Raw genomic sequence first — 15,380 nt, 5'->3', positions numbered from 1 at the left:
GGGTCACCTCAAGGAGACCGGCATTTAGTGGGTCGTGGAGTGGTGGCATATCTCAAGCGTGGTCCATAGTTGTTGCAAGGATCGTTGTGTGCCTTTGGTTGGACTTCGTTGCTACTCATACTACTCCACTTGTCATATCTCAAGGAAATTTAGAGAATTTCAAGGAACTTCTGATGATGAAGGTGCCTTTCACACCGAGGTGTTCACCAATAGGATCTTGGGTAGCATTAGTGAAGCTTGACTGCGTTGTAGGGTGACGAAAGACATTGTTCCTCCTCGATACATCTTTCCCACTGTGAGGTACAAGCAATGGTTGGAGGATGACATGAAGTGGATTCTGAGAAATGACAAAGCTTACATGAGGACTAGCAAGAAAGCAAGGAGGACTAAGTGACCACTTATGCCCCATATTTTACTTTTCTGCACTTTTATGATTCTCATGTTTTTGTTTTTGAATTTAATGAAGGATTGAAATGTTCCAAATCCCCTATGAAAATAATCTTATTATCTTTTAATTAAAGCAATGAGAGAATCCTTTTTTATTATCTTCACTTATTGTCATCTTATTTATTATTTTTCTTTTCTTTTCTTTTTCCTTTACCATGTAATTTTTGCCCATGACGTCCCTTCAGGAATTTTTCCATGCCCATGGTCTTTTCCCCTAAGTTTTGCCTAGATTGCCCTTTTGGGTTTTCAATCTAGCGGGGTTCTTTTGCCTTAATTTTTGCCTAGTCCGCCCTTTCGGATTTTCAACTTAGCAAGCTTTTTTTCCCCCCCTTAAATGTGACATTTCTGGAGTCGATCCATGTTAATTGGGTGAAGCTTCTCTATCCATGTTAAGGTTTCTCAGTTTCACTTTCTTGTCGAATGCTCTAGCAATCATTTTTTGTTAGCCTTGTGCATGATATTGTGTCCTAGCCCTCTTCTCATCTATCAAAGCCAATTGTTCATAGCTCGCCTTAGCCCAATCCTTTCTAGGACCTTGGTTTCTACCAACACTCTCAAAGATTGTATCTCCACCTCAATTGGAAGCACCGCCTCACTACCATAAACCAAAGAGTAAGGTGCTGCCCCAGTTGATGCATGGATAGATGTTCTATAACCCCATAAGGCAAATGGAAGCTTCTTAGCCTAATCTTTGCATGTTATGGATAGGCCAAGAATGTATTGACCCCTTGTGATGAATTAACTAATTAATTAGCCAAGTTAATTAATTAATCCAATTAACATGCAAAACGTGTGGTAGCATAAACAAATCACCAACTAAGTTAATATGCAGTAGAAAATAAAGTTGACATGGTGATTTGTTTACGAATGGGGAAAACCTCCAAGGTAAAAAACCCCACCAAGTGATTTTAAAGCCACCACTCCCAAGAATCCATTGTTATCACAATAAGCAGTTACAAGTAAATGAATCCCAGTACCTTATACCAACTTACAGTTAAACCTTTACCCAATACACAATTGGATTTATTTTGCAGTGACAATCTCTTTGATAGGCCAAAAACGTATTGACCCCTAGTGATGGATTAAGTTGATTAATTAGCCAAGTTTATTAATTAATCAAATTAACATGCAAACGCGTGGTAGCACAAATAAATCACCAATTAAACTAAGTATGCAGTGGAAATTAAATGACACTATGATTTGTTTACGAATGGGGAAAATCTACACGGCAAAAACCCCACCAGGTGATTTTAAGGTCACCACTCCCGAAATTCCACTATTATCACAACAAGCGGTTACAAGTAAAGGAATCCCAAGTACCTTACCAACCTACAATTGAACCCTTACCCCAATACCCAATTGGACTTGTTCTGTAGTGACAATTTCTCCTTTCAATGCACGGCTCCCAAGTACGTGACTAACTAATTGTGCGGATCCCAGTACGAGACTTCAATCACCAACTAGAGAAGATTGTTGGCTACAAAGTTCTTCAATTCATCCATATTATGAAGATCAAGAAGATGCTTGGTTACAAAACCCTACGGTGCACATTACACAGCAACTTCTTCACAAGAGAGATGAACTAGGGCAAGAACTTTGTCTCTAGTTACAATTTGCTTGAACAAGGATTTCTCAATGCTCGTGCAACTTGTGTACTCTTTGACAACCCTTCAAATAATCCTTTTATATGTCTAGTGTTAGGAGAAAAGAAAGCCCAAAGACACATCCACGGATTAGAATCAAAACAGAACTTAAAATCTGTTTTTCTTAAACCTCGACAGATAGAGGTGTCGAGATGCTGTCGAGCAGCTGTTGAGCCATGGGGCTGGAACAGCTCTTCAAACCTCGACACATGCTAGCTATCAAGCTAGCTATCGAGCTTTAATGAACTTGCACTTCTCAGCTTGTTTCTTGGACAGACTTGATGACTTCAACACTTGATCTTGAAACACAGTTTCTTGAAGCATAAAACTCATCCTAAATCTACCCAATTACAAGTAAAGTGCGTTTTGTCAAAGGATTAGTCAATTGCATATAAGAATGACATATGTTCTAAACAAGTGACATATGTCCTAACACTCTCCTTTTCAATACACAGCTCCCACTATGTGACTAACCAATCCATGTGCAGATCCCAGTACGCAACTTACTCACCAACTTGAGAAAGATGTTGGCTGCAAAGTGTTAGTTAAATACATGTTTGCATTGATAGGATGTGTGCCCTTAAATCCTATTGTATGATGCTATGTATGTTATTATGTATGACATTATGTATGACTTAATGTTGTGTTTAATAAAGTTGTTTTGTTATTATCTAAAAATAATGGTAACATAAATATTGGGACATTATCATATAGTCCATGAGATGCATAGTATGTGATTTATGTGAAAAGTCACAGAAGATATAAATTGAAGGAAAAATTCTGGTTTTGCATCTCATGCAAAACCCACAGTGGAAGCAACGAACTAGGATCTATTTCATTCATGATTGATAACATGCACAATGTAAATTTCAGAATTTAAGAACAAGATAGCGTACCTTGGTGTGGAGAAATTCAAAATAAAGATTAGAAGCACTTGGGAACACTTTTAATCTTCACTCCAATTCCACTTTACGCCCAAGATGTGTGGTCTCTCAATCATTTTTTCAAAGGGAGAATGAAAGTGTGTCTCACACTCTCTCACACACCGTTTCTTTTTCTTTTCTAATCTCTTAAAAAAAATTCTGTATGTTTCTCCCTTTATAACTAACTGATTATCTAATTGGGCTGGCCTATTGGGCCTTTTCAATTGGACTTTAGTGTGTGGCTTGGAGTGGGACCAAAAGGGACCAATAAGACACTAGCTTCAATAGGCCTTAGGCTTTTCCGTCAACTCTTGACAAGTCCAAAGTTACCATTAATTATATTTAATACCACTATATAAATATAATTGTACTCTAGGCCTTATTAATAAATTATATCCCAAGACTTTATTATACATGTAACCCCTTCATAAAATATTCGTAGTAACACAAAGTCATAAAAGTAGACTGCCACTTTGTAAATTACTACATCTTATCCTTGAGTACCCGGTTTAATTCTTTAAAGTTATTCATTATACATTTATGAAATCCAATTTCATAAATATATACTTTAGTAATTTCTTACTAAAGTGGTTAGGCCCAACTCTCTGAATAACTGAACCCATTAAACTTATCTCAAGGGAATATTTTATATCTTCATCAAGAGGCTATGAATTCCATCTTGAGAATATATGTTCCATCAACACTAAATGTGGCTGCCCAACATACTGAGGTTTTGACCGTAACTTTAGATCTCACTCCTGATATATCAAAGCAACCTACACTTCATGATCAGGTCTGTTATTCTCTCAAGATTAAGAGTTCATGCAAATAGAAATCGTGAGATTTATTATTCATTTGACAGTCGTTAGGAGAATAATAAATCTCACAGCGGTCCTGTTCAATATGTCTTAACTCTTAAAACATATCAACATATCAATTAGAAGTCTCCACTTCCATGATCATGACAAATCATCTTAGTTGACACGTTATAGTCTTTGCAGATGAAATGCCCAATTTCATCACTGACTACGAACTATAAATTCTGAGTTTACAAAGAAAGGAATTTAGTCTACTATAAAATCACAAGTTCTTTGTAAACTCAAAATTTTAGTTCGTAGTCGGTGATGAAATTAGGCATTTAATTTGCGAAGACTATAACATATCAACTAAGATGATTTGTCTTGATCATGGAAATGGAGATTTCTAGTTGATATGTTGATATGTTTTAAGAGTTAAAACATATTGAACTGGGCCGGTGTGAGATTTATTATTCTCCTAACAATTGTCAAATGAATAATAAACTCACGACTTATATTTGCATGAACTCTTAATCCTGACAGAATAATGGACTTGATCATAAGGTGTAGGTTGTTTTGATATATTAGGAGTGAGATCTAAAGTAACGGTCAAAACTTCAGTATATTAGGCAACCACATTTAGTGTTGATGGAACATATATTCTCAAGATGGAATTCATAGTCTCTTAACGGAGATACAAAATATTCCCTTGAGATAAGTTTATTAGGGTTGTTATTCAGAGAGTTAGGCTTAACTACTTTGGTAAGAAGTTACTAAAGTATATATTTATGAAATTGGATTTCATAAATATGTGATGAATAACTTAAAGGATTAAACTAGGTACTCAAGGATAAGATGTAGTAATTTACAAAGTGGCAGTCTACATTCAAGACTTTGTGTTACTACGAATATTTTATGAAGATGTTATATGTACAATAAAGTTTTGGGATATAATTTATTAATAAGGCCTAGAGTACAATTATATTTATATAGTGGCATTAAATATAATTAATGGTAACTTTGGACTTGTCTAGAGTTGACTAAAAAGCCCAAGGCCCATTGGAGCTAGTGTCTTATTGGTCCCTTTTGGTCCCACTCCAAGCCACACACTTAAGCCCAATTGGAAAGGCCCAAAAGGCCAGCCCAATTAGATAATCAGTTAGACACAAAGGGAGAAATATACAGAATTTTCTGTAGAGAAAATTGTTAGAGAACACTATTGTGAAATGGTGTGTATGTGAGTGTTAGACACTGAGACATTCTCCCTTGAAAAACTGATTGAGAGACCACACATCTTGGGCGTTAGTGGAATTGGAGTGAATATTGAAAGTGTTCCCAAGTGCTTCTGATCTTCGGTTTTGAAATTCACTGCTCCAAAGTACACTCTCTTGTTCTCAAATTCTAAAACTTATATAGTACATGTTAACTTTTATGAATGAAGTAGATCTGTTATTTTTTCACTGCGTAAGTTTTGGATGCGATACAAACATGCATATTTCCATCAAATGGTATCAAAGCGGTGTTCATTTCGTATCTGTTTAACATGTTTTGAGTTTTGGAATTAGTGACAATAGTTTCATGTTGTTACAAATTAGTTTTCTACATGGTTGTTGAAATTATTGTTTTTGATAAAAACTGATATTGATGTTATGATGTTGTTTAATTTTGAGTTTAAGTATGTTAAACTTAACTTTAAGGCTATAGCATCAATGAAATTCAGTTTTGATATCAACTTCGGTCCATTATGTTCATATAATGGTTGTTTTGTTCATGAAAATGTTAAAAAACTGTCTTTAAAAAATTTTGGAAAATTCGAAATTCGCGACGCTCGATCGATCGAGCATTTATCGAGTATCAATTGTATTGGCAGAATTTTTCTCGATCGATCAAGGATTTGTCAAGCATCGATCGAGCTTCGTGGAATTGTTTCTTAATTGATCAAGCATCTATTGAGGATCGATCGAGCATCCAAAACTTTTCTCGATCAATCGAACATCTGTCGAGGATTGATCGAGAACTGGGGATCCAGAATTTTCTCTAAGTGCTTTTTAACATATATAAAGAGCAAGGATATGTGTAATTTGTTTACGCATGTTTTGAATTAAAAAATTTTACTTTAAAACATTTAGTGGGAGAGAGATACAAGGGTTGGATCTCACGGCCTCCATTGTTGGTTCATAGTAGTGTGAAATATGTACTTTCTCTTTGTCTCGAGCTTAGCATTCCATGCGGAGAGTATTTATTTCATGGTCCTACAAGATTAAATTTCCTAGTTTATAGTGGTTTGATTAAACACCTTGTCTTAGCTTCGAGCTTTGGATTCCATGTGGAGGGTGTTTCTATCATGATACTACAAAATAAGCCTGTTAAAGGGATGAAATGTGGCTACACATGATTCTAGACAATGGTATACACTAGACTAAGTATTATAGTATCCTCTATGCTGAGTTCTTACTATTATTACTTAAAGGCTAAACGTAAAACGACATATTATTAATGTTTGATAAGAGTTATCAAGATAGCACTAATAATGAGAATAGTTCTCAATCAATCATAGTATTTAATGTTCACTCTATGCTGAGGGATATTGAATATGGGATTGGGTTGTCGTTGCATATATTATGTTATGGTTTTATTAAGGTTCCATACTATATTTTTATATGCTAAATTGATAATGTCCAGTTTGCTTATTATATTCATGTTTATTATTTTCAGATTTGAACATGGCATCATTTAGCCCACTTGTTTCTATTCTTAATCAAAACAAACAGACTAGATCCAACTATATTGACTAGAAAAGAAATTTGGACACTATTTTAACAATTGAAGAGCACAAATATGTGCTTAATCAACCATATCCTAGCTTTTCTTCATTAGATGCTCATTTTGAGGAAAAACAACGATATGATCATTGGCAGAAATCTAATGAAAAGGCCAAGTGCTATATCCTAGCATCCATCTCAAATGTTCTACAGCATCAAATGCGGGATGTAGAACTAGCTTTAAACGAATGTTCTACAGCATCAAATGCGGGATGTAGAACTAGCTTTAAACATTATGCAAAGTCTGAAGGAGATGTTTGGTGAGCAAGGCCGTTCGGCAAGGCAAGAAACCATGAGGCAAATTTATAATACCAAAATGGCTGAAGGTAGTTCAGTGAGGGAGCATTGTCTTAGGATGATTGCTAATTTGAACACATTGAAAGTTTTAGGTGCCGACATTGATGGAGAATCCCAAGTGGATATGATACTCTAGTCACTACCGGAATCATTCAAAGAATTCAGACTGAATTATAATAGGAACAAAAAGGTTTATTCTTTGTTTGGATTGATGAATGAATTGGTAGCGGCAGAAGGCATCCTTGGTACTTCTAGTGTTGAAGCCAATGTGGGTAAAACTTCTACTTGTCAACCTAAGTCGAAAGGAAAGGGTAAGAAGAAGAAGAAAAAGGACTTCACTAAGCAAGAGGGTAAGCAAATTGCCTTAGGGGTTGCCGACAAAGGAAGCAAGATCAAAGGGAAGTGTTTCCATTGTGGTGAGAAAGGACATTGGAAGAGGAATTGTCCAAAGTTCAAGGCTGCCAATAATAAAGGTCTGAAAAGTTCATTTCTTCTTGAAATATGTTTAGTACAAAATCTCACAGATTCCTAGTATGTGGATTCAGGTTGTACTAATCATATTTGTAATTCTTTGTAGGGGTTCCAGGAGACCAAAAAGCTTTATGAAAGGGAATTGTTTCTTACTTTGGTTAATGGGAGCAGGATTCCGATTGTAGCTGTTGGTGTTGTTAATTTGTGCTTTGAGTCTAAGGTTTTAATATTGAAAGACCGTCTTTATGTACCTTATGTTCGTAGGAATTTAATTTCGGCAACTTATTTAGGTAAAGATGGATATTTTGTTATCCTTAAAAACAATGTTGTAATAAAGAAGGGTAACATGTTTATCTGTTCTGGCAATATTGTTGATGGTCTTCATATTTTAACTACTGTTAAGCATGGATTATATAATTCTAAATTAGATAATAATTCACATGTAAAATCATTAAAGAGAAAGTTTCCTTCTACTAGTGAAGCATATCTTTGGCACTTGCTTTTGGGTCATATTAATTCAAACGGAATTCATAGACTTATCAAAGATGGACTCTTAGAGCCCATGGACTTTGATGGTTTTCCAATTTGCGAATCTTGTTTGGAAGGTAAAATGACCAATCGACCTTTTATGAAAAAGGTAGAAGAGCTCAAGATTTACTAGAACTAGTACATTTAAATGTATGTGGTCCTATGTCATTCAAAGCAAGAGGTGGCTATGAGTATTTCATTACTTTCACTAATGATTACTCTAGATTTGGTTATGTGTACCTAATGAAACGGAAGTCCGAAACTTTTGACAAGTTCAAAGAGTTTAGGGCTGAAGTTGAGAATCAATTAGGTAAACGCATAAAGACCATTCGATCTGATCGAGGTGGCGAATACCTTCTTGGGGATTTCAAGGATTACTTAACTGAAAATGGGATTATATCCCAGTTGACTGCACCTGGAACTCCACAACAAAATGGTGTAGCGGAAAGAAGGAATAGGACTCTTTTAGATATGGTTAGATTCATGATGAGTTATTTGACTCTACCAATTTCTTTTTGGGGATATACCTTAAATACGGCAATGTATCTTCTGAATTTGGTACCTTCGAAGTTTGTTCCTAAAACACCTGTAGAGTTGTGGAATGGACGTAAGCCTAGTATGAGACATCTCCATATATGGGGTTGTCTAGCACGTGTTAAAAGGAAAGTCTGACAAGTTACAGTCTAAAACAGAAGTGGTTTTCTCTGTAGGGTATCCAAAAGGAACTGTTGGAGGTTTATTCTATAGTCATAAGGATAATAAAGTGTTTGTTAGCACAAATGTCAAATTCTTGGAAAATGACTATATGAATAATTTTACTCCTAGAAGTAGAGTCGTCTTGGCTGAAATGAATGAACCTGTAGTTAAACAACCAATGTATGAAACTAGGGATAATGTGGTTGTATTAGATACATCACAAGATACTACTTATGAGATGTTTAGTACACAGGTGCCTCGTCATAGTAGGAGAATTATTCGGCCTCATGTGAGATTTATAGGTTTGGGAGAAACTTATGAAGCTATCTCAGAAGAGGTTGAATCGGATCGATACGCTTATGATGAGGCAATGAATGATATAGATGCACATCATTAGGTCCAAGCTATGAAATTTGAATTAGATTCGATGTATTCCAATCAAGTTTGAGATCATGTAAAGGCGCCTAATGGCGTTAAACCTGTTGGTTGCAAATGAGTTTACAAGAGGAAGAGAGGGATAGATGGAAAGGTTGAAACCTTTAAAGGAAGACTAGTGGCGAAAGGGTATACATAAAAAGAAGGCATTGACTATGATGAAACTTTTTCGCTAGTAGCCATGCTTAAATCTATTAGAATTCTCTTATCCATTGCTACTCATTATGATTATGAGATTTGACAAATGGATGTCAAGACTGCATTTCTTAATGGCAATCTTGAAGAAGAAATCTACATGTTGCAACCAAAAGGTTTCATAGCAAAGAACCAAGAGCATATGGTATGCAAGTTGTAAAGGTCCATTTATGGACTTAAGCAAGCATCTAGGTCATGGAACATCAGATTTGATCAGGCAATCAAATCATTTGGTTTTGAACAAAATCTTGATGAACCATGTGTGTACAAAAGACATCAAGACAAAGTAGTAATGTTCATAGTGCGTTATGTAGATGATATTCTACTCATTGGAAATGATGTAGGAGTAATGTCATCGATTAAAGTTTGGTTGTCAAGCCAATTTGATATGAAGAAAGCTAACTATATTATAGGGATCAAGCTTTGGCGAGATCGAAAGAATAAGATGTTTGGCTTGTCACAAGCTGGATATATAGATAAGGTTCTAGAACGGTTTAGCATGCAAAACTCCAAGAAAGGATTACTTCCTTTTAGACATGGAGTTCCTCTGTCTGATGACCAAAGGCCTAAGACTCAAGAGAAAGAAAATATAATGAGACAAGTTCCCTATGCTTCTACTGTGGGAAATCTCATGTACGCCATGCTTTGTACTAGGCCAGATATTTGTTATTCAGTTGGCATGGTCAGCCGATATCAATCAAATCCAGGACCTAAACATTGGCAAGCTGTAAAGCATATTCTCAAGTATATATGGAGAACGAGAGATTATATGCTTGTTTACCGTTGTGAGGATTTGATTCCCATTGGCTATATAGATTCAGATTTTCAGTCAAATCTAGATTTCAGAAAATCCACGTCGGGTTGTGTATTCACCTTGGGAGGTGGAGCCATAAGTTGGAGGAGTGTTAAGCAATCTTGTATTGCTTACTCCACCATGGAAGCCAAATATGTTGTTGTTGCTTGTGAGGCAACAAAGGAGGCTGTTTGACTCAAGAAATTCCTTTTTGATCTTGGTGTTGTGAGAATTGAGCAAGTTCCTATTATATTGTTCTGCAACAATAGTGGAGTAGTTGCAAAATCCAAGGATCCAAGGAATCATAAGAAAGGAAAGCACAAAGAGAGAAAATATCACATCTTTCAGGCTGGCCTTGTTCAGATCTCGAAAATCTACACACATTCTAAGCTTTCCATCCTTCTTTGGTACCAGAACCACATAAGCTAACCACTCTGGATAGTTGACCACTCTTAGAAATCCAGCATTGTATTGTTTCTCCACTTCTTACTTGATCTTGAGAGTCCATTTCAGCTTTATTCTTCTCAACTTCTAGTTGACTGGCTTCATGGTTGGATCTGTTTGAATGCAGTGTTGTACTATATCCGTATCAATCCCAAGCATGTCTTCATATGACCAGACAAAGACCTTGAACTTTGTCAGTAGTGCTCCTAATGTATCTTTCTCTGAAGTGATTAGGGTATTGCCCAATTGGATTATTTTTGGCTCATCCTCAGTTCCCAAGTTAATGGGTTGGGTTTATTGTTGGAAAAACTGATTTTGTATCTCATACAAAACACATAGCGGAAGCAACAAACAAGGATCTATTTCATTCATGATTGATAACTTGCACTATGTAAATTTCAGAATTTAAGAACAAAATAGCGTACCTTAGTGTGGAGAAATTCAAAACAAAGATTAGAAGCACTTGGGAACACTTTTAATCTTCACTCCAATTCCACTTTACGCCCAAGATGTGTGGTCTCTCAATCAGTTTTCAAAGGGAGAATGAAAGTGTGTCTCACACTTTCTCTTTTTCTTTTTCTTTTTTTCTTATAAAAAAAATTCTGTATGTTTCTCCCTTTATAACTAACTGATTATCTAATTGGGCCTTTCCCATTGGGCTTTAGTGTGTGGCTTGGAGTGGGACCAAAAGGGACTAATAAGACACTAGCTCCAATGGGCCTTGGGCTTTTCCGTCAACTCTTGACAAGTCTAAAGTTACCATTAATTATATTTAATATCACTATATAAATATAATTGCACTCTTGGCCTTATTAATAAATTATATCCCAAGACTTTATTATACATGCAACCCCTTCATGAATGTAGTAACACAAAGTCATGAATGTAGACTGCGACCTTTGTAAATTACTACATCTTATCCTTGAGTACCCGGTTTAATCCTTTAAATTAATTCATCATATATTTATGAAATCCAATTTCATAAATATATACTTTAGTAATTTCTTACCAAAGTGGTTAGGTCTAACACTCTAAATAATCAAATTCATTAAACTTATCTCAAGAGAATATTTTATATCTCCATCAAAAGACTATGAATTCCATCTTGAGAATATATGTTCCATCAACACTAAATGTGGCTGCCCAAGATACTGAGGTTTTGACCGTCACTTTAGATCTCACTCCAGATATATCAAAGTAACCTACACCTCATGATCAGGTCCATTATTCTCTCAGGATTAAAAGTTTATGGAAATAGAAGTCGTGAGATTTATTATTCATTTGACAGTCGTTAGGAGAATAATAAATCTCACAGCGGTCCAGTTCAATATGTCTTAACTCTTAAAACATATCAACATATCAACAAGAAGTCTCCATTTCCATGATCAAGAAAAATCATTTTAGTTGATACGTTATAGTCTTCGCAAAGTGGTTAGGCCTAACACTCTAAATAACCAAATCCATTAAACTTATCTTAAGAGAATATTTTATATCTCCATTAAAAGACTATGAATTCCATCTTGAGAATATATGTTCCATCAACACTAAATGTGGCTGCCCAAGATACTGAGGTTTTGACCGTCACTTTAGATCTCACTCCTGATATATCAAAGTAACCTACACCTCATGATCAGGTCCATTATTCTCTCAGGATTAAAAGTTTATGCAAATAGAAGTCGTGAGATTTATTATTCATTTGACAATCGTTAGGAGAATAATAAATCTCACAGCGGTCCAGTTCAATATGTCTTAACTCTTAAAACATATCAACATATCAACAAGAAGTCTCCACTTCCATGATCAAGACAAATCATTTTAGTTGATATGTTATAGTCTTCGAAGATGAAATGTCCAATTTCATCACCGACTTCAAACTATAAATTTTGAGTTTATAGAGAACTTGTGACTTATATCTTCTGTGACTAAATCACATAAATCACATACTGTAATACCCAAAAAGAAAAAAAAATTAAAAGGAGGGGTATTTAAGTAAATTTGTTTATGGGGTCAATTGTTATAATTAAAATTACTAAGGGGTTTTTAGAAAATAAGGTTGAAACCCTAGTTTATATAGTCTAATTTAAGTCAGCGTATACTGACAGATGTTTGGAGGGAGGAGACTAGCCAAAATACTCAAGTAGAGAAGGTTTGACTGCACAATTGAGGTGATATCTAAGGATTTTAGAGAAAGTGTTAAGGAGAAGTTCTTTGTGGTGAGTTAGCTGAGGTAAGTAACCTTATCCTAATTGGGTTTTATTTTGCTTATATTAATGTATTTTAACTACTGAAAAATTGTTTATAATTGTTACAATTTTATTTCTATTGTATCACTAATTTCAAAGTAAAGAATTATCACAATTATATCTGGTTACTGAATAAATGATATGTTTTGTTTAATTGTTTTTAGCTATACTGATTCAAAGTAAAGAATAAAGAATTTCCACAAATATATATGAGCATTGAATATAAGATTTATTTTATTTAATTGTTTTTTTTTAGTTATATTGATTTAAAGTAAGGAATATAGAAATATCACAAATGTATTGAAAATATTGAATATATGATTATATGTATATGCAATTGAATAAGATATATTTTTGTTAGAAAGTATGATTTCATATATATGATTATGGACAGTCTGACTATGAATTGATTCTGATACCCAGCCAATGGGGGTTATTCATTGGTATTCCGATACCCAACCAATGGGGGTTATTCATTGGTACTCTGATACCCAGCCAATGGGGGTTATTTTCATTGGTACACTGATACCCAAACCAATGGGGGTTATTCATTGGTACTCTGATACCCAGCCAATGAGGGTTATTTTCATTGGTACTCTGATACCCAGCCAATGAGGGTTATTTTCATTGGTACTCTGATACCCAAACTAATGGGGGTTATTCATTGGTACTCTGATACCCAGCCAATGGGGGTTATTCATTGGTACTCTGATGCCCAGTCACGGGGATATATCGTGACCATAGTCATAAGATTATTAAGAAATATGAATTATATTTAAATATTTGAATTATTTTGAGTCCTTAAACTACATATATGATTAAGAAAATATTTGAGTATTGGAACTATTTTGAGACACAAAGACTGCTTATGAGTTTTGGAACATATTGTAAGTTATGGCTTCTGGATATATGAGAAACTAACTATTTTCTAAACCATCTATGATATATTTGTAAGAGTAAAGTATGTGATCTATGTGCAACCTATTATTTTAAGACTGTGAAACTTCTTCAGTTAATTTGAAAACACATAATATATTATAATTTTGAAAACACATATTACATCTTTTACTTTACAAATCTATTGCTTGATGAAACTTATTAGGATTTTGGTTACTTATTGAGTTGTCAACTCACCCCTCCCCCCCCCCCCCCTCTTTCTCCTTTTAGATTTTGATTAGGATGAGTAGCATATGTTTGGGCTTCCGCTGGGATGTGCACATGAGTGAAGTTTAGGAAATCAATGGAATAAGATTTGAATTTTTATGTTTAAGATTACCATTTGTGTGGACCTTTAGATTTAAAAGGTTTAGTTATTTTTATTTTGATGTTGGAAGATTATTATTTGAAGATCTTTTGAGAATTGCATTATTGAGGATATTTTCAAATTTATGGACTTGATGAAATTTTCTTTGAGGATAACTCTTTAATTGTTATGAGGGTCTTACATACTTGTAGGGTGTAAACTTTATAAATGTGTTGCCATCGTCACATGCCTAGCTCTCACTTGGGTTTGGGGCGTAACACATACTATGCATCTCATGGACTATATGATAATGTCTCAATATTCATGTTACCATTATTTTAGATAAAAATAAAACAACTTTATTAAACACAACATTAAGTCATACATAATGTCATACATGGCATCATACAATAGGATTTAAGGGCACACATTCTAACAATTATTCTTTTATAGGTTCTAGGTATCCATGTTTTAATTCCTTATTATTAAGAGTTTCTTTACCAATCTCAAAAATAAAAACATTCATAACCAGCAAATAAGCAGAATCAAAAATCATATTAAAAGAAAAAGAGTTCTCAACAGACTCAATAGACTTAACTAAAGCAGACACAACAAGAAAACTATCACAAATAGTCTTAATAGGAATAAAAATACTAGCAGAGATAGACTCAATAAGGATAGAAACAATGTTATTGGCAGGGGTGACTGGCTCAATGGTCTTGATGTTCTTAGCAAAGGTGACTAACTTAACGATCTTGATCTTCTTCACGGAGTCCTCCATGGGGTGGGCAGCTCCCTCCCATGCCTAGTTGTTCAACTCGGTCGTGACTTCCACAATAGCAGGTGACTCCCAATAAGCTTCTTTTTCCCTCAACATCATTACTGTGGGATCTATATACATATAATCTGTGGCTTCTTCTTCAACCTCTATATCTGTAGGCTTGTCAATCACAAAAGCATCCAGGTGCTCTATGCTATCCATCCATTCATCAAACAAGTCGTGCTTGCCTCTATTGCCCAAGTCGGTGGGTTGAGGGAGATGTTGTGATTCGCCCCCTTCTATCCTCTAATCGCTACATTCGGCATTCTCAAAGTGTCATGATTCTAAGACCGTGGACCATTAGCTTTTGGTCTAGAGTAGCCAACCTAGCATCTATGTCATCCTTCTCTTTAATATGTAGGGTTGGAGAACTTGGTTCTGAATCATAATACGACCCCAATTCCGGAACCTCTCTTCCACGCTTGTCATACCTCGGGCCAGAACTTGAGTTAATATTAGTGATATCACTCCAATCTGAAAGGTGCCCATAGGATATTCATCATGGTACATTTGATTGGCTTGTGCATTCTACTCTCTTGCATTCTCTAACACATTTATCAATTTGTATTGATCACTATAAGTG

This window comes from Castanea sativa, chromosome 8, assembly GCF_040712315.1.
Source record: "Castanea sativa cultivar Marrone di Chiusa Pesio chromosome 8, ASM4071231v1".
Lineage (NCBI taxonomy): Eukaryota > Viridiplantae > Streptophyta > Magnoliopsida > Fagales > Fagaceae > Castanea > Castanea sativa.
This window is presented reverse-complemented; position numbering follows the sequence as displayed.